The 20,600-nt window shown below is 44.0% G+C and overlaps 1 protein-coding gene across 5 annotated transcripts in view; it reads right to left on the bottom strand.

The window, feature by feature from the left end:
• FUT9 (fucosyltransferase 9) overlaps window positions 1–20,600 on the bottom strand; it is a 666,331-nt gene that overhangs the window by 238,770 nt on the left and 406,961 nt on the right. For all 5 annotated transcript variants that reach the window (XR_011203828.1, XM_069235522.1, XM_069235520.1 and 2 more), the window contains exon 4: window positions 16,639–16,719. The gene's annotated coding sequence lies outside the window, so the exon portion shown is untranslated. The remainder of the gene's footprint in view (window positions 1–16,638; window positions 16,720–20,600) is intronic.

The following is a 20,600-nucleotide window of genomic DNA, read 5'->3' as shown; positions in this document are numbered from 1 at the left end:
GATGACTATGAGATGTCACTCATGATGCTCAAAAAACATTTTTGTGGTCGCATAAATGTCGTCATGAAAAGACACAAGTTCTTCATGAGAGTGCAAGCCAAAGATTAAAGGGTTGGTAACTACATTGCTTCACTCAAGACGCTGGCTCAAACATGTGACTTTGCTGAACTCACTGACTCCTTAATACGTGACCAACTTGTGCGTTGTACCAACAACCCTAGAGTCCAAGAGAAACTACTTGCAAAGAACCCAACCTTGCAGGAAGCAAAGATTATCGCTGAGAGCATGAAACATGCCATCTTATGGGCGAAAGAGATGAAAGATGCAGGTCCCAATCATGGAATCCATGCTGAACCTACCTTCCCAGTTTCTTCTTGTGATTGTGCTCGAGAATGTGACCTTGTGCAGAAAGTGTCTAGTAAAGTAAAAATTAGTAATAATACTCTGGAGAAAGGCAACATCAGATGTTACAAGTGTGGCAATGTTGGCCATTTGGCTAACAACCCGAAATGCTTTGCTAGAAATGTAAATTGCAGGAATTGTGGGAAAAGGGGGCATTTAGCGAAAGTATGCAAAAGAAAGAAAGTAAATATAGTCAGCAAGTCAAAAAAGCACACAACAGAAGATTTTGCATGTTGATTACACCAACCAACAGTTCAGTGAAAACAGGCTAGTCATGCCAAAATGTGATGTTGGTATCGATGGGAAAATGGTCCCAGTTCTTGCTTATTCAGGATCCCCGTTTACACTAATTGGGGACAAGAATTGGGAAAAGATCTTTGCGGGTGAAAAGATTGAACTAATTCCACCTGACATTGATCCTATTGGATATGGTGGACAGAAAATTGATCTTATTGGATACTTTGTGATGACGATAGAATTTAAAGGGCGTGAAACGGTAGGAAAAGTCTACGTAGCAAAACGGGACAACAATCTGTTGGGGTGGCGCCATCAGAGAGTTTTAGGAATCGTTTTGAACCCGAATACCCCTGACCAGGTTCTTTCTGTTTCTATTCTGGGTGATGATGAGGAAATTGTAAGTAATTTCCCAGAGGTCTTTAGTGACGGGCTCGGGCTACTAAAAAATTTCAATCACAAAATCATCTTAAAGTCCAATGCCAGACTAGCTGTATACAAAGTGAGGAAGGTGCCTCACCTGATGTTGCAGCCCTTGCAAGAAGAACTCGACAGATTACTGGGTTTGGGTGTCATAGAAGAGATTGAAGCCTCAGAGTGGTTGGAGCCCATAGTTTTGGCTCCCAAAGATAACGGGAAAAAAATCAGATTATGTGTTGATCTTAGGGGTCTCAATCAATGCATTTGGGTAGACCGTCAGCCGCTGCCTAACATCAATGAGACGTTGACCATGTTGACTGGGGCTAATATGTTCACTGTTTTGGACCTTTCAGCAGCGTACCATCATATCCTGCTCCATGAAGATTCAAGACATCTTACCTCCTTTGTTACTCCTTTGGGGGGGCTCAGATATGTTAGAATGCCTTTTGGTTTGGCTTATGCTGCTGCTTGTTTTCAGAGAATAATGAAGGAGGTACTCAAAGGTCTTGATTCTGTTTTGTTTTTTCAGGACTACATTCTTGTTTATGGCAAAGACACCAACGAGCATGATACTATCCTGAAAGCTGTACTTGTGAGATTGAGAGAAAATGGGTTGACTGTGAAGAGGTTCACTTTAGAACCTTACGTAGAGCTTGGTTGGCTGCTGAACACTCATGATTACAGCTAATTGAACAGGATTTGATAACTTTATTGTTTTTTTTTAATGCTTAAACAGAAAGCCACAAATGAGCTTTCTATGTTCCCTTTCCCGTTAATGCCATCATCAGACAGACAACCCAAAATTAGTTCTGGATTTTTCTGGATTATTTCAATCAAAATTTATGTAGTGTTTGTACATTTACAGCAAACTTTAAGATTGTCTATGGATGACTGCAAATTACAGAGTTCATGTTGAATTTTGGGTTCCACTCTTGGCGCCACAATCAAATCAATGTCAATAGCATTATGGTCACCAAATTCCACACAAAAAATAGACCCTGACAACAACTAATCACATAAATTGGTGGATTAAAAAATGTAATCAATAATAGATTAACAATTCCTGCCCCTAAAAGTTGGCAAACCAGTATTGCCCAACCAGCCACCTCCTGTGTGGTATATAAATCGAGGGATGGATAGGAAAGTCTAAAAATTATTGCCCCTCTAAACAGGCCCCCCTCAACATCTGGTATTTCCAGCAGACCATGTTAATTTTGCATTAAAATCCCCTGCTAGACACAGATAAGATGACCACCCCTCACCTGTTACTGACCCCACAATTGAGACAATAAAACTAAACAGTTTGGGCTGTTTGAAATTATTATTTTTTTAAATGAACAAGATACAATGTAGAAAACCCTTTATAAAGCACAGCCTGGAAATGTCTTCCTGTAGTATCTATAGCTTCAGCGTGACATCCCGAGGAAATATTTATCCAGGTGATTAATTCCCCTGAGGCATGCCTGGGCAGGATGGAATGTCCAGTATGTTGAAACCTGAGTACTCATTAAGCATAATGAGATTTGTGGCCTAAGTTTCCTGGAGCATAATAACATCATAGCCACTCATCAAGCATTACCAATCTGGGAGGAGCATTTTAGATTGCAATCCTGCAACGTAAGACTTTCATTACTTGCCCCTTGTCTCTAATTATAGATCTAGATAAGATATTGGACTGGTGGGTAACAAAGTCAAAGAATCTTCCAGTGAAGCCTCAGGTGCCAATTGGGGGAGAATTGTTGGTGCGGTCAAATGGGGAAAGTTTTCAAGCCAATGAGTTGGTCACACGGCTCAAGATTGCTCAAAGGAGCAAACCTATTTCCCAGGGACAAGGATGAGAATGACAATGGTTTGGAAAGGTTCGACCGCTAGAAGTCAGCCGTCCTCAACCCAGAACTCACAGGGGCTGATACACAATCTCTAGCCTGTAAAAGTAGAACAACGGGATCACCCAGATACCAGTTGGTCCAGCTAGATTGTAGAGAACCAGTGTGGTCAGGAGGCTTGCAGCAATAGTAGGGTTGTTAAAATTGACTATCACACAATCCCCTGACCACTTCTAAATATCTGGGCCGAGCTAGCATACCCTCATTACCATGATGATTGAGTTGTAAATTGCTCTGCCAATAATAAAATTTACCTTAAACCAATGTACCACCTTATTTTTTACTTCCCCAAAAGTTTCTGGTGTGGGATTATTAAATGGGGGTACATTCCTTAGAACTATTACATATGGAGTTGATTCTGCTAGTAAGATAATTACAGAGTGACTGAGGGCTGTGTCACTGTGGAGGGGTGTATGGGGCGTGAAACATCTGAATACACAGTGGGAGTTAAAGCTGCATGAGCGGCAGTGGGAAAATTCCTAGATGCTGTGTGGATAAGGGGACTGCCTCTGTGAGATTTACTGGAGCATGCTGTAACTGGACTGGGTTAATATTAGTATTAGTATTAGTATTAATAAGAGTATTAGTATTAATAGGCACCATCCCAACTAAGTGGCTATGCCATTATTTGTGCAATACGTTCTTCAATCAGGCCTAATCTTGAGATGATTGATTCATGTTTGGTATTCATGTCACCCTTGAGTTCCTAAGACGGTACACAGTGGGTAGTCGATAATGACTCTGTCTGTACCCCTACAGTCACTAAGTTACACTTCCTCTATGGGGAAACTGTACGCTGCCTCTGCTTACTACTAGGGCTACCAATAGGACTTGGCTGATTGTTCGCCACTCGGGGACCTACCTCTAGAGCATCACCCCTCAGTAGTGGAAGAAAAGCCCCCTGGTTCTCATTATAAATAGCCCCGGGTATGCTCACTATGGGTGGAGATTGCATGTCTGAATTTGTGGTAGACGCCTCCGTAGAACTGAAATTGTACGACTCGGCCAAGGGAGGGTCATCCCTTGTTAAGGATAGCCTTCTCTCACACAGCTCAATTTCTTTTGATAATCCTTCCACCCACAACCAGATAAATAATTAGCTGTTCAGGCAAAGTAATGAAACTTGTCAAGAGGTGTCCATCACGCATGCCTCTTATCAAGGGGTCACCATTTTACCAAGCTTCTCTCAGCACTATTGGTCATAAGAGACACGCTCACAGATCAAAGTAAAACAAGCTCGAACACAAGTGTCCCCTTATATCATCAGAACAAAAACAAAGTTTGACAGAAATGTATTTGTCAGGGAAAATTATGTGTGAAAAGTCAAAGGAAGAGAAGGAAAATAAAAATAAAAATAAAAATCCACATTTTTTACAACACTCTGCCTGGGATGTATAACAGAAGAAACCTAAGACAGCAGGTGTGAATCTTTACGGGGCTCCCTTGCCCTGGAAGATGATAGAACAGGTAGTCCCCCAATGACAACACACACAGTTTTCAGCTGGTTGTGCTGCTCATTACATTCAATTTCATAAGGCCCTTTTGTTTGGTGGTCTGGCAGGCTAGGTAATTTATCTGAATCAGAACATAGGGCCCCCTACACAGAGTCACTTGGAGATTTTACGTCTTCTGCAGGCTGATGGTGCAGATATGCCAGCAGTTATTCCTTGGACCTCATGCTGGAATGGGAAGACTCAGGGTCCGCAACTAACACAATGGCTCATATGCCCAAAATCAAACTATATGCAACGCCTCTCCCTGGCTCAGGCAGGAGAAGACAATGGAAGGCACCTGTCTGAAGGGTCACTCAATACATGGAAATGATTCACACAGAAACACCAGTTTCACTGAAGTCTCAGGCTGAGTATTTAAACATAATTCAAAAGGGTGGCATAAGAGATATAACAAAAGCTCCACTCACAATATTATTGACTCTTATCAAACTAGCATATCACCAGATGGGACCAAGGGAGATGGTCCTGCCCTGCCTCCTCCTGGTGCCGATGGGTGGAGGACATCCCGCACGGTGCGAAGAGAAGACACACTTTATAGCACTTTGACCAGCCACAGGTGTAAGGTATCACAGTGCCTCCTCCTGGGGCTCTGTACAGCTTGGTAGATGTGGTCCCAGCACAAAACTAGAGTCCAGTGTCCTTTAAGTAAATTACTATTTCTCAAGGGGACAGTCATGCCAGGGTCCAATCAGTGTCATTAAGTTGACCAACCCATCCCTGCCATTTCTGTCTTAAGGATTGGAAGCCATGGGGATTGTTTCTCACCACTGTGCAGTAGATTTGGGATACTCTTTCTTTCCCCAACCTACCCATAAATAACTTGGCTTCAATAAGGATACGTTTGGGGAGGGTCGAGATCTGAGACTTGTTGGGCTGTAGAGTGTGCCATAGCTGTAGGTATTTATGAAATTACATTCTGGAGAGAGAGAAATGTATCTGTAGGTCTTAGGAGATACCAACACCACAGCCTAAGCAGATGGCCCCAAGGACGTAATGCCAATCGTATCCCACTTTGCAAAATCCAGTAATTGGGCTGTGTCTACGAGGCAACGGCCCTCCCATAACAGGGTCTGGAGCATCAGAGTTTCCACCACCCATGCCCTGGGCCTCTTGCTAGCTCCAGAAGTCCACTTTGGTGACCTCAAGGACGGTGGTGGGGATCGGTTTGTCATACAGGGCCACATCAGTTTGCCAAGTCCTAGGAGCAAAAGTTCATTTCGGTAAGAGGGGTCGTCCCATCCTCATGTCAGCCAGTCATTGATAACCAATAATTGTGAGACTTTATTGTATAGCTGCAGGTCCACCATACTCACATCCCAGTTTTATACAGTTTTCTTCAGTTTGTCATGGGCTATGCTTGGAGGACCATGGGACTAAAAGAATGAGTGAAATGTGGAAGTCAAATCATGAAATCAGCAATCTGGGATGTGGAGGGGAACGATTTGGAAGACAGAGACACTTGAGGAGTATCATCATTTTAACTACAGCGACAGAGGTCCATTTCTGTTTGTTTGGTCAGGGAGTTGAGATTGAGGTTCCAAGTCTCAGTGGGATTTCTGGAAATGTAGATCCCCAGGTAGTTAAAGTTTGTGGAGCAGACAGTCATTAATGTGGCAGCCACATGTGCTGGCATGTTGTGTCTTCATCTTCTTCGCTAAGTTGTACTAGCAATGATTTCCTCAGGTTTACCCAAAAGCCATAGGCTTTTTCCTATAGGTATATCATGTCCATACATTGGTGACCTTAGGTTTTAGGATACTAGGAATAGAACAGGATATCACCCGCACATAGTACAAACATGCCTTAGAGCCGTCCGCCCTGTCTCATCTCCCACTCAGGTGTTACAGCATATCAATCATACCAGAGGCTCAATAGCGAGAGCTAAAAGGAGTGGTGATAGTCACCACCTTTGCCTAGAGCCCCTACAAATGGAAAATGGGTTTGATAGGACCCTGTTGACCAAGGCCTGTGCCTTCGTCTCAAAGTATAGGGTGCCACTATACATTCAGAACCTGGGGACTGATGCCATCCTCTCCAGTACTCTCCCCAAAAAGGCCCAGTCCACTGTGTCAAAGGAATTTTCAAAGTCAAGGAGAAGAAGGCCAAGAAGCTTCCATAGGTCTCCCATGTGATCCATATCAAGATGGAGCCTATGGATACAGCATCTCTTGCTGTATTCCAGCATGAAGCCACACTGATCTGGGACGATCGGTTTGTCCAGGACTGGGAGAAATCTGTTGGCCAGGAGCTTGGCAAGTATTTTGACCTCTGCATTGATCAGTTAAATGGGCCTGTGTGAGGAACAGCGGTGACTTGGGCACTCTGGTTTAGGTATGACCACAATGGTGGATATATTGATGTCTGAGGAGAATTTTCCCTTTCTTGTCACCTCTTGGTACAGGTTGAAAAGATGGGGAGGTTAAATGGGTAGAGCATCAACAGTAGTATTCTATGGGGAAGCGTTCAGGACCCGGTGTCTTACCAGACGTCAGGCCATGGATTGTGCCAGTAATTTCTTCTTCCGTGAGCGGACTGCCAAGGTCTGCACTTTCTACCTGGGAGATTGTTGCCAGAGGGATGTCTTCTGGGATTGAGTATTGGCGTTCACAGGGTGAGTATTCCTGGTGGGCATATAGGAAGTAGCAAAGACCAAGGCAATGCCAGTGGATATAGTGACTACCCGGTGGGGGCCATTGCACATCTCAGGGACTATAGGGGTTACCATATTCCTGGAGACAAGCCAGCACAGCATCTTACCAGATTTATAACCATGCTCACAGACTCTCTGCGTGGAAGCCATCCCACATTGGTGGGCCTCCTCTTTCGCTATTTGTTGGAGGGTCTCTTTCATCTCCTGTGGTTGATGGTTTAGGGTCTCAGTCAGGTGTCTGCTACACTGGTGCTCAAGATCCAAGACACAGGTCTCGAAGATGACAAAGGTTTGTGCCTTCTCTTGGTTTGCCTTTCTTGTGTAAATTTTAGCAAATCCTCCATTGGTGGCCTTGCCTGCCGCCCAAAGGATATTTGGAAAGTCAACCGTTCCCTTATTGAGTGTAAAGTAGTGATCTTATTCCATAGAGAGGAGTTCTGAACAATTCTCGTCCTGAAGGTACCAGGGGTTGAGGCACCACATTGGCCGCATGACCCTACCGTCACTTTCCAGCTCCACAGTGCCTGGGACGTGGTCTGATATGTCCCCAGGATGTATGCCAGGCAAAATGACCTGCTGCATGCAGGTTGATGGAAAAGTATGATGTGTATGAGTGAAAGCAAATTGTGCAATGCCGATGTGTGGGTGTATTCTCTCCCAGAGGGCTGTTTGGTTCTCCAGCTCTCAAGGAAGCCCAGGGAATGCATCTAGTCCACTAGTTTACTGGCATGTGTTAGGAGGTCCACTGTGGGAGTGCCTGAGGCATTCAGATTGGGCCTTAGGGTGGAGTCAATCACCATTGTACCTTGTGGCAACCCAGAGGTAAATTGAATTAAAACAGCTGAGATCCTTGTTTGCAGGTGGAATGGGATGCATGCCCTAAGGACGTTATAGTGTTTCCTTTCTAGAAGTCGCTCCACCCATATGCATCTGCCTAGGAGGTTGATGATTGTGGCCATTACCAAGAGGGGCAGACTTCTGTGAAGGAGGTGCATTTCCCCTTCTGTGGGAGCTTCAGGTGAACTCTGCATGATACACGATGCCATAGCCATAGCATTGGAGGAAAGCGCAATGTGACTCCATCAGGTGGGTTTCCTGAAGCATCAAGATAAGGGGCTGGTGCTGCTTGGTGTATTGCAGCACTGCTGTTCTCTTAATGCAGGCTAGAAGACTGTTCACATTCCATGATATCTTTCAGTCTTATCTCTCAAGTAGGTGTTGACGGAAGTGAGGATGAAGCATGCGTGCAGAGGAGGACCACACAGGGCTTCTGGGTCCCATCTGGTTTAGGCAGAAGTACTGCGGCCCTTGATCGCAGGTGGTGTTGTGAGTTCATTTGCAAGCGTGTATGGTGCCAATTAACAGTAAACTAAGAAAACTTCCCTGTTTCCCCAAAACTACTCCTCATAAACCCCTCCCAGAACCATCTTTTGGCCTAACATTTCTCCTTGATAAAACAGAACAGCCAAACCATTGGTGGACATATGAAGTGGACCTCCTCCAATGATATGGAATGTCAGTGCGTAAAACACGAAAAAGCTTAGTCACTACCTGTTGCCTCAGGCCAGTGTCTCCGTGTTGCCCCGATATTCCAGTTTTGTGGCAGAGGCAGGCCCTCATCTAGAGGTGGGGTCTCTCTGTGGATAGTAGTGTGGGCCTGTTTATTCTGGGCATCTGAGGATCCTGATTGCCTCCTATTGTAGGTGCAGTTTCTTTGGGTGTGTGGTTTTTGGGATATATCGACCTGAGGCACGCAGCACGTCCCATTCAGGAGCTCAACTGTATCCCACTGAGGTGGTGCTTTCAGTAGTTTAAGGTCTTGCTGTTTGATTACCCACTCCCATGCCACTTCTAGGGTATCAACAAAAAAGTGCATGGTCCCAGAAGATCACTTTGAGTTGTGCAGGGTAGATCAACTTGTATCGGAGACTTAGGGCCTCATTATGACCCTGGCGGGCGGCGGAGGCCGCCCGCCAGGATGCCGCCCTCCAAATTACCGCGCCGCGGTCAAAAGACCGCGGCGGGTATTACGAGTTTTCCCCTGGGCTGGCGGGCGGTTCCAGTAAAACCGCCCGCCAGCCCAGGGGAAAACGACCTTCCCACGAGGATGCCGGCTCGTAATCGAGCCGGCGGAGTGGGAAGGTGCGACGGGTGCAGTGGCACCCGTCGCGTATTTCAGTGTCTGCAAGGCAGACACTGAAATACTTTTCGGGGCCCTCTTACGGGGGCCCCGCGACCCCCCCTACCGCCATCCTGTTCATGGCGGCTTTCCCGCCATGAACTGGATGGCGGTAGGGGGGGGTCAGAATCCTCCATGGCTGCGGAGCGCGCTCCGCAGCCATGGAGGATTCCAAAGAGCAGCGGAAAGTCAGCGGGAGACCGCTGACTTTCCGCTTCTGACCGCGGCTGAACCGCCGCGGTCAGAATGCTCATTGGAGCACCGCCAGCCTGTTGGCGGTGCTCCCGTGGTCGGTGGCCCTGGCGGCCACCGGCCGCCAGGGTCAGAATGACCCTCTTAATGTTCAGAGTTTCTGCTTAACCTTGTTGAAGGATTTCCTTTGCAGCTGTGTTGGGCAGCGGTAGTCGGGGAAGATCATGACATGGGAGTATTGGAACTCTAAGGGTCTTGCTTTGCATGTCTCTCACAGGATAGCGTCTCTATCATGATAGTTAAGCAGCTGAATGATCATTGAACAGAGGATTGCACAAGGTGAGGGCCCCGGGGGGAGGCACAGAGAGATCTGCTCACTCCAGTATTGAACCATAGTGACAGTGCTCATCAGGTACCCATGATTTCCGCCAGGTCTCGAGGAACATTGAATGGGACTTGGTTTCCACCTCCTCAGGGAACTCCACAAACCCAATGTTATTTCACCTTGATCTGTTCCCACCTTTGTCTGTTTACTGTTTGAGGGTGGCTGTTAAGGAGTGCATTTTTGCCATATTTATGTTGATGGTGGTGATATCACCTTTAATGGCAGAGATCCTGTCCTCTGCTGCAATCACTCTGAATGCCATGTTGTAGAGGTCTTGTTTGAGGAGCTCTATATTGGCTCCTACCTCCCCAATCTTGGTTTTGACCACCTGTCTGGATAAGACAGGCTGAAAAGATAGCGTCTGTTTTTGCAGAGGCCATCACCTTACCTGGCTCCTTGACCCGGTATCTTTGGCTCTGGATATCAGCTAGGGAGGCAAACCCATCGATTTTGGATTGGGTGTGAGACACTGCAACCTTGTCCATCCCCATTTTTAGTGTTAAAAAGGGGAAAGGGAGCAGCAGCATGTCACAGTATTGGGGTAAACGTGTCACTCTACAGGAGATTAGATGTTAGCTGGTTGAGGGGTTTGCCTATGGTCAGAAGCCAGAGAGGGGGTACTGTGAGGGTCTCATCTGTCTCTCTACCGGTGGGCCAAGGCCAAAGGCCTGCTTATTCCGGCCCGCTTATACTGGGAGATCACAGCAGTCAGCATCTACAGCTGGTCCTTGATGATTCCTTATGTGGCCCCCTCTTTCCAGCCCATAGGCTGTGGCCAATGCAGCTCGGTCAGCTGTTGTGGCCCACACTGGCTCAATTGCCACAAGCACTAGGGGGGCAGCACAAGCAACCTGGGCCTTATTAGGTCTGGAGACCAATTGTTTGGTCTTCCGCAGAGGGAAGGATGTCTAGCAATTCCACCTACCCGCCTGTCAATCTGAATGGAGGAGAGCCCCTCTTTGTCAAGGGGTGATGATTTCCCCCACGGTCCCTTGCCCTGTGAATCACATTTGCCCCAATCCAGGCTGCTTCAGCCTTGGCCCCATGTGGTCAACTGGAGGGGGACCTGGGATAAGTGGTGGTGGGAAAGAGGCCCAGAGCAGATTGGGCCCTCCTGCAGTGCCGGTATTGCATAATCTGCTTCGTGCATCCCCAGCAGGGGGAGCCACACCTCTCCTGCATGGAGCATGGCCACCAGAGGAGTCACCATATCAGTGGGTTTTACAACTTAGGAAGGCCCTGACTAGTCTTTGGAGGTGAGAATGTGAGTTTGATGGTGCACCATGGGTCCAGGACTTAGAGGATGCACATTGGCTTCCAGCCCTGCAGGAGGTAAATCATCAGTGGTCCTCAATCCAGTCTGCTTCAGCCAGGGCCCCATGCTTGTAGCTCCAGGGGGCCGCGGTGACCGGATGGAGTGCATCTGAGAAAGTGGTGGAAGGGCTCCGGGCAGATAGGAGCCCTCTGTGCAACTGGTGTTGCAGCATCTACTTCTTCCGTTCCCTCCTCAGGGGGAGGGGCACCCTTCCCACCTGGAGCACAGCTGGCAGAAGAGTCAGGCTATTGGTGGGGTGCAAGCCAGGCAGGCCTCGCTGCATCTCAGGAGGCAGGAGTGTAGTTCCAGTGCAGCGCTGTAGGGTCCAGAACATAGGCAATGCACATGGGCCTACAGCCTCTCGGGAGGGGTACTGTCAGTGGATCTGGGACCAGTTGAAGGATGGTAGAGGAGGTCAAGGAGCACAGCCAGTGTTCATTGGCCATCTTGACTGGTCAGGCCATGCCCCTCAATCACCAACTATTTTAATGCCTAATTATTATTCATTTTATTTAGCTGTATTTTCTTTGAATGGCCTGAAAATTGGACAGTCATCCACCCATCCTTCAAGCATGTTGGACATCCTTGCTCCAGGCTCTTGGAAAAGACATAATCATCTAATGAGAATGAATTTACACACAAGATGTTTGGAGAGCAAGGAACAGTGGTGGTCAGTGTCCATGGAGTTCTATTCGGAAAGCTTCACTATTACAATAAATGCTAGAGAACATGATTCTATTATACTCATAGATACCGTTCTTCCTTATTCACTGGTAAATCATATGCGAAATGAGGAAGAAGAACTTGTGTCAAATCAAAACAAAATCTGTCTCAAATAGGTTCTGTATACCCTGCCTGTTGGGTGATAACCTCTCCATACTGTATTCCCATGGGAAAAGCTTGCTTCAAATTCCTGAGTGTGAGAGACAGTGAGAGATAATAGACATTGCCATAAAAATCAATCAGATCTCCCTTCTCTTATGAATGTTTTCCTACCAGTTCCAAGAAATACTGGTCATCTTCTAAAAAAGAACATTCATTTCAGGGCTTGTGCAGATCAAACTCCATTATTTCCAGGCATTCTATTTTTTGGCAAAAAAAGAAATACTATGTATTTGAGACCAATAACAGATGAATAACTGTAATTTCAAAAGTGGATTCAAACTACATTTTCAGACCTACCGCTTACTGTTTGATGACTTTTTACAGGGTGCTTATCTTTCTTTATCCATCTTTCAGAACAATCAGATATGTGTGTGTTACTGTGTCATCCAAATAATATCTTATCAATTGTATAGTTCTTCATAAATTGGCTGAATGAAATGACGAGAGAGAGTGACGTCAGACTTTCGCCTATTCATTTTGCATGCTACTGTCTGAAGACCAGCAGTGATTAACATCTCAGACCTAGAAATAAATTCTTAATTTCCAAAATACTTCTTTTGCCCTCAAAGAAACAAATATTTTCCTTTCTCATATGCTCAGATGTAATTCTCAAAATGTTTAGCAAATTGCTTTCTTTAGCACTCAAACTATGACTAGACACACACACACACTCCAGTATATATGGAAGGTGATTCATTCAATGCTGCTTAATCATTTTGTCTTCTTTAAATGTTTAGGAAAATAATACATCTTTCAGCTTCTAATCATGCAGTTTTAATATGACTTCTCCACACACAAAAATATGAATTATTCATTTTTGAAGGATTCTTCACACACATGTAATCCATCAATTCAGTGAAATATGGAAAGGGATATTGTTAGGAGTGGCACAGAGGCATAGATATGGGGACAAATAAAAATACTATTACACCCTTTTCAAAAAGATTTGAACTGCAAAACTCTAACAACTCCTGGAGCATCGTCAAAATACACTTGAGCAATTTTCTATCTATTCTACTTGCACCAGATAATCACAAAAATGTTCCAGGCATTTCAGGATGTGCTTCATTGTAAGCCCTTATGAACAAAGAATAAGATGAATGCAATTTAAGATGTTCATGTGCATCTTCTACTGTGCTTCAGATGAAATCTTTTCAATTCTTTCTCTCTAAATTTAATGAAGTAAAATTATCTTTTTATGTCTGAACAAAAAAGGTCTAAACATAATACAATGTTTTACTTCACACATCAATTGTTAATACAGTTGAATGCCAGAAATATTTCAGTAAGGGACACATGTGGTCCATATTTATACTGTTTTTGCGCCGCATTTGCGTCATTGCTTGACGCAAAACCGGCGCCAACTTGCAAAATGCAATTGTATTTTGTAAGTTTGCACCGCTTTAGTGTCACAAAATGACACAAATGCGGCGCAAAAAAAGTATAAATATGGGCCATAGTTCTTCCGATGTGATTATGGAACTGAAATCCTTATAATACTCCAAACCCCTTAACTGATAGCCACGACAATGTTAGTCATATCAAGCCACACAAATGACAAAAGATGAGATGAATACTTCTGTCCATTTATTTACATATTTAAAGTTTCCTAAGATAATATACAGTATTCTACCAAAGGGAGATATCATTAAAGGAGAAAGTCCTTTTTATGGAGTTCTTTTTTTGTAGAAGAGGAACTCATTAGATTTGTGGAATACATGTTAAGACTGCTTCCAGCTTCCAATATATGTAGATTTTGTTTTGCTTCTTTACTAGCGCTTTGCTATTTCACTTTTTACTAGCGCTTTGCTATGCCATTTCACTTTTTCCGAGACATAGCCTAGAAAAAACTTCATTGTCATAAATCATGATACCAACTTTTTCCGCTGAATTATCTAGGTCAACCCATTACACAGCGTCTGCTATAAATGCTGCGAAAACTGGTAATCAAAACAGAACTTTGGTAGAAGATTTAATACCAATGAAAAGTGGTATGGTCATCTTTCAAGCAGGAGAATGGCCCCAAGTAGACAAATGAGACGTTCCCAAAAGGACAAGTTTCATTTGCAGATATATGAAACCATATTACATGAAATCTTTCGGAATAGGAATACAGTGCTTCCTACATTTGACTCAGGATCAATTGTATTTTCCTTTTACACCCTGATGAAGGAGGAAAGAAGTACAAACTTTCCCCAAGACCGTTCACTGCATTAGACCACAATGTTGTGCCCAGAAAAACTGCCTTGTAATTGGGAATAAAACGAACAAGCACTGGCAATGCCAATAGTTCTGGCTTTATAGGAATATTGTAACATAATGTGAAGCATTACAAGTAAATAATATGTAACTAGACATGTATTTGTTTTGAAGCAAAGAACTGGAGAATAACATTGGTGTAAGTTAAAAAGTCAGGTAACAGTTGAACTGTCAATTCAAACCTAAGAATACATATAGGTTAATGACTGCCCTCCTTCTACCTGTGCTGCTGCCAGATAAAAACAACCTAAATCATATTTTTATCTAAGACACTTTTATAGCATTCCAATGTCATGTGAGTGACCCTAAAAGTTCAAGCTTAGGCGGTGGGATAAATTAATAAAATGATCACAGCTGTGTGGAGGGAAGCACATTTTTGTGGAAGCACACAACGTTTGCCCAATCAAAACAGTAGAGAAATGTTTGTCCTTGCTTGAATCTGAAAGCAAACGCTATACAGCCTTTGAAACCAGTGTTTCATCCTTGTGAACTCATCAGAAAAGTAAAGATTGTGTGGAGCTGAATATGAGATGCTATCCAGTTTATGCAATTAGTGCTTAACAGTTCAAATGTGCTAAGTCCAGGGCCCAGAAAAGAACCTCCAGCTTTGACAAGGTGTAAGAGATTGTACAATGGCTTCTGTAAAAGGAGTTGCCCATGGATCAGTAGACTGTTCTAGCCCATCCTATGCATAAATGCAGTACAAATAACATATAGTTTCAAACTCCAATCACAGCCACTTTACTAGTAGATACTTGTTAAAGTATCATGTTTACAGAGCTTTGTGTATGTGCTTTGCACACAAACTGTGCATATTTTCGTTCTGTTTTTGCTGTAGGTAAAACAAAACCAAGGTAATTAACCTTATATACTTTACAGTCTCATACATGGGAAAAAAGAAGAACTGATAATCATTATGCGAAATCTGAATGCATAATACATTTATTGACATCATATATATGGAATGACGAAGCATTGTTTTGTATTTTTGATTTTGGCCTATAATATGATGCATATTTTAGAAATATTTCTTCATAATTGTCATCTTTAATACATTAAGGATGTAACTAAATTCTACTCTATGTTGTATTAAAGGAAGCATTGCAAATATGTCTCCAAGTAGGACACATATACTTAAGTGAACAAAACCCTTTCTGAATCGGGTCTATGTTGTCTGAGTGTAGGGGAAAATGCTAGTTGGTGGGAACTGACAATGGAAAATTATTTCTTTTTGCTTTAATAAATTGGCACAACTTTAGGCCTTGGCAGAGTCTCTCATGAAACAGTAAGGGGCATATTTATGCTCTGTTTGCGCCGGATTTGCGTCATTTATTTGGACACAAATTTGGCACAAACGTAACTCCATATTTATACTTTGGCGCTAGACCCGTCTAGTGCCAAATTCATGGAGTGAGAGTCATTTTTTTACCGTGGAAACCTAGGTTGCGTTAATGACATGCAAGGTAAGCGTTCCTGGGCAAAACATGACTCAAAGACATTTGCGCCTTAGTTATACTCCCATGCAAAAAACTACGCACGGGAGGGCCTTAAAAAATTACTCCAAACCGGTTTAGAGTCATTTTTTAACACCTGGGTCAGGGCAGGCGTTAAAGGACCTGTGGGCTCATTTCCATGGTCTCTGACCATGGAAGCAGTCCACAGGTGCCCTTCCCTGCCCCAGGGACACCCTTGCCACCCTCGCCTACCCCTGGAGGACACCCATGGATGGAGGGACCTATCTACGGTAAGTAGAGGTAAGAAGAGGTGAGTATTTTTTTTTTACGTAGAAGTGGCATAGTGGGGCCTAACCTTGGCCCCCCTACGTGCCGCAGAAGTCCCCTGAGCATGGCCATTGGGCAGGGGGGCATGACTCATGTCTTTGCTAAGACAGGAGTCATTTCCATGGGGGTCGTGTGTCAAACAATTACGCTAGTCAGGTTAGAGTCAATATTCTGGACTCTACTCTGACTTGCACCGTCCTTTGGCACACAACCCCCAGTCTTCCCTACGCCTCCGCTGCCCGGTTAGAGTCATTTATTTTGATACTAACCAGGCCACAACACCAGCTACTGTCATTCCATAAATATGATGCCCGGCTGGCGCGTTGGAATGTCGGTAGCTGGCGTTATACTTTTTTACGCAAATCTGTGCTAGCGCAGATTTTCGTCAAAAAGTTTAAATATGGGCCTAAGTGTGCCATGTGCCCTTCTACCCACCAATCAAAAGTGGTGTGTGTGTGTGTGTGTGTGAGAGTACGTACAATGGATCGTAGGCTGGAAGAAACAAAAAAGGGTCACATTGATTGCTAGGACGTTACCTCTACGTGCTGTGCTTCCTTCTTTCTTTGTTTCTGTAAATTCTCACAGTATGAGTTTCCTCATTCAACGACCTCCTTGTCCTATAAGAAACAAAATGTACGAGCCATTAGTCAGTGTACACATCAAATGACATGTATGGCCTCTGTATAATCACTTGATCCTTCACATAATGCACAAAAGTTAACTTGAATTATACAGTTAATCAAAGTAGGACAAGTTGGAAAGTGACTGGAGGGTCTCTGTACATTTCCATAAAAGTGACTCTGCCTAATCGATGCCTAGTCTTCACACCCTTGTACCACCTTTAACTCCTTTTTGATATGTCCCACTTCTATTGGTGAAATGATTTTTGTAAAGGTTGGTTTTACTACACAAACTCGCTGAGCAATGACATCAAAACAGTATTATTTCCAGATAGGAAATGTTGGACCTGGCCTTTTGACAGGGTCATCCCCAAACTTGTTGCCTCCTTCCTCCTATTTTTTCTGACCTGCGGTTGCTGGACTTTGAACTCTGGGCACTTTACCACTGCTAACCAGTGCTAAAGTGCATATGCTCTCTGTGTAAATTGTACTGTTGATTGGTTTATCGATGATTGGCTATTTGATTTAGTTGTAAGACTCTAGTAGAGTGCATTATATGTACCTAGGGCCTGTAGATTAAATGCTACTAGTGGGCCTGCAGCACTGGTTGTGCCACCCATTTAAGTAGCCCCTTTACCTTGTCTCAGGCCTGCCATTGCAAGGCCTGTGTGTGCAATTTCACTGCCACTTCGACTTGGCATTTAAAAGTACTTGCCAAGCCTAAAACCCCCCTTTTTCTACATATAAGTCACCTCTAATATGTGACCTAGGTAACCCCTAGAGCAGGGTGCTGTGTGGGTAAAGGGCAGGACATGTACCTGTGTAGTTTATAGGTCCTGGTAGTGTAAAACTCCTAAATTCGTTTTTACACTACTGTGAGGCCTGCTCCCTTCATAAGCTATCATTGGGGCTGCCCTCATACATTGTTGAAGTGGTAGCTGCTGATCTGAAAGGAGTAGGAAGGTCATATTTAGTATGGCCAGAATAGTAATACAAAATCCTGCTGACTGGTAAAGTTGGATTTAATATTACTATTTTAGAAATGCCACTTTTAGAAAGTGAGCATTTCTCTGCACTTAAATCTTTCTGTGCCTTACAATCCACGTCTGGCTAGGTTTAGCTGACAGCTCCTTGTGCATTCACTCAGACACACCCCAAACACAAGGTACTCAGCCTCACTTGCATACATCTGCATTTTGAATGGGTCTTCCTGGGCTGGGAGGGTGGAGGGCCTGCACACAAAGGACTGTCACACCCCCTACTGGGACCCTGGCAGACAGGATTGAACTGAAGGGGGACCTGGTGCACTTCGTAGCCACTCTTTGAAGACTCCCCCACTTCAAAGGCACATTTTAGTATAAAACAGGGCCTCTGCCCTACCACCTCAGACACTTGCTGGAGAAGAAACCTGAACCAGAACCTGCATCCTGCCAAGAAGAACTGCCTGGCTGCTCAAAGGACTCACCTGACTGCTTTCTACAAAGGACTGCTGCCTTGCTGTTGGCCTGCTGCCTTGCTGAACTCTTGTCAAAAGTGCTCTCCAAGGGCTTGGATGGAGCTTGCCTCCTGTTCCCTGAAGTCTCAGGACCAAAAAGACTTCTCTTTTTCAACTGGACTCCTTGTGCTCCGCAAAATTTGACGCACAGCTTGCTCCTCAGTGAAAAATTCACTGCACGCTGCTCGACGCGAAGTCTGCAGTGCGACCGGAACTTCGATGCACGGCCTCGCCTGGACAACGCCGCCCGACTTCCAGAGATGAAATCGACGCGACGCCTGCCGTGCGGAAGAAAATTCAACGCACAGCCCACCGAAACGGCGCGCAGCCGGATAACAAGCCTAGGATTCCACGCACAGACCCTGGGGCATTTGGTAATCCTGCGACCCACAGAATGAGACGGTCCCCATGCTGGAAAATGACGCACGTCTTCCCCGAGTGAAAAATGACGACGCAAGTCCGTGTGTGAAGGGGCGAAACAGATGCACACACCATTTTTTTTCCCGTAGAAAGATGCACGTCGCCCTGTGTGGAAAATAACGACACAAGTCAGTGTGTGAAGGGGCGTAACCAACACACACACCATTTTTCCACGCATCTCCTCTTCTGCGGCCCTCTGCGGAGATTTTCCACTCCAAACCAGGTACTTTGTGCTTGAAAGAAACTTTGTTTACTTTTTAAAGACCTAAGACACTTCATATCACTTTTCAGTGATAGCTTTACAAATTCTTATTGCATCTTTGATCGTTTTTTTGACCTGCAAATACCCAGATAAATATTATATATTTTTCTAATCACGGTGTGGTGTATTTTTGTGGTGCTATATTGTGTTATTGTATGATTTATTGCAGAAATACTTAATACATTGCCTTCTAAGTTAAGCCTGACTGCTCAGTGCCAAGCTACCAGAGGGTGTGACCAGGATAATTTGGATTGTGTGTGACTTACCCTGACTAGAGTGAGGGTCCATGCTTGGACAGGGGGTAGCCTGACTGCCAACCAAAGACCCCATTTCTAACAGGAAAGTACGCTTATTTGGGGAATACGTTTAATAAGCTCAGCCAAAAAACAAAGGCCCATATTTACACTTTTTTGCGCTGCATTTGTGTCATTTTTTTTATGCAAAAGCTGCGCAAACCTACAAAACACAATCATATTTTGTAAGTTTGCGCTGCTTTTGCATAAAAAAATGATGCAAATGCAGCGCAAAAAAAGAGTATAAATATGGGCCTAAAAGGATGGATGTAAAGAACCAATCTTTTTTTACATACAGTAATTATTATGCAGAATTCCACATTGAGGTTGGATTTAAAGAAATAGACAGCGAAACCATGTTTTATCAGTGTGTACCATATTCCTTCAATGTGCAAAGCTAATCTTGTTTTGTTTGAAGCTAAAAGAATACATAGCATGATATTAACCATTGAGGCACAACAGCGACCCTTTGCCTATAGTTTTTTCATCATGAGAAAGTTAGAGAAAGCTAGAAAGCAATGTGCCTAAACATAGTTTTTGAGCATGTAAGATTTTATGATTCAAAAATCTTAAAAGGTCTTGGAGTGGAAATATAATGCTCAGTCAGTAGCTGTATAAACTGATGTTGGGAATGTATTTGTACAACCATGAGACAGTAATGGAGTACAGTACAATAATCTTGTTTCACATCACTGGCAGTAAGAATGGCATTTTAAACTGCATCCAAGATGAATGCCACCTTCTCAGGTTCATCTATTAAATCATAATTTGACTTAATCATTAACACCTTCATTGTCTGTATTTGCATAGGCTAAAACCCTTTGGTAACCAAGGGACTGAATAGAAAGGTTGATTTAAATCATTATTTTTTTCACAAATTCAGACTTACGCCAGCCAGTGTCTACAATAAATGATATTGGGCAGATATGCAAAATCAGGAATTATCTAATAAGAACCCAAACTAGAATGACTCTGGGCCTGATTACAACTTTGGAGGACGGTGTTAAACCGTCCCAAAAGTGGCAGATATACCACCTACCGTATTACGAGTTCCATAGGATATAATGGACTCGTAATACGGTAGGTGGTATATGCACCACTTTTGGGACGGTTCCCAGTGTATTTTACCACATCTGCATTGCAATAACAACAAAGACATTAGAAATACACCATACATTTGATGACAACCAAGGCCGGTCACCGTATGCAATCTGTCCATTTATATATCTAGTTGCCCATAAGAATCTTTCACTTGATAGGATCGTTTTCTAGACACAGTAGGAAGAAAATAGCTCATTTTGAATGTTGCGAAAAGTCGAACGTTATTCCAGATTGCTGTGTTGTCCAGGTCGCAACATTTGTTATTGCAACATAACCTCACGTCTGTGCAAGCACAATTCATCAACCT

Source organism: Pleurodeles waltl, chromosome 5 (genome assembly GCF_031143425.1).
Source record: "Pleurodeles waltl isolate 20211129_DDA chromosome 5, aPleWal1.hap1.20221129, whole genome shotgun sequence".
In the NCBI taxonomy this organism is placed as follows: domain Eukaryota; kingdom Metazoa; phylum Chordata; class Amphibia; order Caudata; family Salamandridae; genus Pleurodeles; species Pleurodeles waltl.
Note: the sequence above shows the minus strand (reverse complement) of the source record. Positions and strands in the feature narration are given on the sequence as shown.